This window comes from Carlito syrichta, unplaced genomic scaffold, assembly GCF_000164805.1.
Source record: "Carlito syrichta isolate Samal-C Ts95f unplaced genomic scaffold, Tarsius_syrichta-2.0.1 Scaffold314008, whole genome shotgun sequence".
In the NCBI taxonomy this organism is placed as follows: Eukaryota; Metazoa; Chordata; class Mammalia; order Primates; family Tarsiidae; genus Carlito; species Carlito syrichta.
This window is the reverse complement of record NW_007258104.1, coordinates 164231-166411: the sequence shown is the minus strand read 5'-3', so window position 1 is coordinate 166411 and position 2181 is coordinate 164231. Positions and strand designations below refer to the sequence as shown.

Here is a 2181-nt window from a genome sequence, read left to right as displayed (position 1 = left end):
TAAATAAATAAAAAAAATTAGCCGGGCGTGGTAGCGCGCGCCTGTAGTTCCAGCTACTGGAAGGCTGAGGTGGAAGTATTGCCGGAGGCCAGCAGGTTGAGGCTGCGGTGGGCGGGAGTGGCCACTGCACTCCAGTCTGGGTGATAGAGTGAGACTCCAACTCAAAAAAAAAAAAAAAAGAAAGGAGAGAGAGAAAAGAAAGTGAGATGGTCCAACTTTCCAGGAGTTTTGATAAAAGATTTTTAAAAATTGAATCTTTTGATTAGAAAGTAAACTTATGGCTATTTTTTCCTGATCTCCCTATCATCAATCAACATAGAAATTTCCAGTAAACAATGCACTTTTCTCAACTCTTTTAAGTTATGCAGTTGGCACAAATGGAAAAGATACACAATCTTTTTCATAATGAAAATTTTGTGGTTGGTGCAATGGCTCATGCCTATGATCCCACACTTTGGGAAGTCGAAACTAGAGTATTGCTTGAGCCCAGAGTTAGAGACCAGCCTGGGCAACATAACAAGACCTCATCTCTACAAAAAAAAACAAAACCCAAAAACTTGGGAGGCAGAGGTGAGAGGAGGCAGAGGTGAGAGGATTCCATGAGGCCAGGGGTTCGAGATTTGCATGGGCAATTTGGCAAGACCTCAACTTTACAATAAATAAAAAAATTAGTTAGGCATGGTGGTGCATGCATATAGGTCCAGCTACTTGAAAGGCTGAGGCAGAAGGATCACCTGAGACCAGCAGGTCGAGGCTGTGGTGACCGTGAGCGTGCCACTGCACTCCAACCTGGGTAACAGAGTGAGACACCAACTCAAAACTAAATAAATAAATAAAATAAGGCTGACATCCATAAAAGTGGCTCCACAGTTTACACCAACATTATAGTATGCTTTTTTTCTCTTTTTTTCTTTTTTTTGAATCGGAGTCTCTAGCTCCTTCGCCCAGGCTGGAGGCTGGAGTGCTGGGCTCAGGCAATCCTTCCGCCTCAGCTTTCCAAGTAACTGGAACTACAGGCACGTGCCACCACCAGCTAATTTTTTGATTTATTGTAGAGACGAGGTCTCACCAAGTTACCCAGGCTGGTCTCAAACCCCTGGGCTCAGGCAATCTTTTCTCCTTGGCCCCCCAAAGTGCTGGAATTATAGGCTTGAGCCACCGCACTCAGCCTTTTTTTTTTTTTTTTTTTTTTGAGCTGGGGTCTCACTATGTCACTCAGACTGGAGTGCTGTGGCAAAATCATGGCTCACCGCAGCCTTGACCTCCTGAGCTCAGATAATCCTTCCACCTCAGCTTCCCGAATAGCTGGGACTACAGGTGCACACCCCCACACCTTGCTAATTTTTTTTTTTTTTTGTAGAGAAAGGTCTCGCTATATTGCCTAAGCCAATTTTGAACTGCTAACCTCAAGCAGTCCTCCTGTCTCGGCCTCCCAAAATGCTGGGATTACAGGTGTGAGCTGCTGCACCCAGCCAGGCTATTTCTTTTATCCTTGGCCAGGAAGGTAGAGCAAACAGAGCTAATATTTATTTTCGCTGTGCTACTAAGCCTTATTGCTATCATTTTACTCATTATACTGTGTTATCTACACATCTGACTATCCTATTGCACTGACAGTGTCTTGAAGATCAAGAGAATCTCTTATCAATGAATTCACGGTGTCGAGCACAATTTTTAAAATATATTATGTATTTACCAAATACTTTTTAATGAATAAATAAATGCAGAGACTGTGTCAAAATACAGATTGAACAATTAGGTTTAGGAAAATTAAACCACAACTTTGTTTTTTGATGATGATGATAAAGATTAAAATTGAAGTTTTCTAGGATTCCAGAGCTTACAGGCAATAAGCAATGCTGGCTGACAGGTAGGAGAGGATGAGATCTGGGACTGCACAGACACTCCGATCCAGCCCCATGCTATCACCATCACTTGTATTCGTTTTTACTAAGCTGAGAACAAGCAAAGTCATAGGGAGGAAGAACAAAACACAACACAAAGCAAAACAAAACACATTGCCTTCTTTCATGCCCTTATCACCATACTTTTCTCACTGGCTCAGCCTGTCGTCCCGCGCCCTTGGGAGGCTGAGGTGAGTGGACTGCCTGAGCCCACGGATTCGAGACCCACCTGGGCAGCGAGACCTCATCTCTACAATCAATCAAAAAATCAGCCAGG

The 2181-nt window shown here is 43.5% G+C and overlaps 1 protein-coding gene across 2 annotated transcripts in view; it reads right to left on the bottom strand.

Annotated features, from left to right (window-relative positions):
* The window catches only part of LY96 (lymphocyte antigen 96), a 37329-nt gene that overhangs the window by 26409 nt on the left and 8739 nt on the right, over positions 1–2181 (bottom strand). The window lies entirely within an intron of this gene.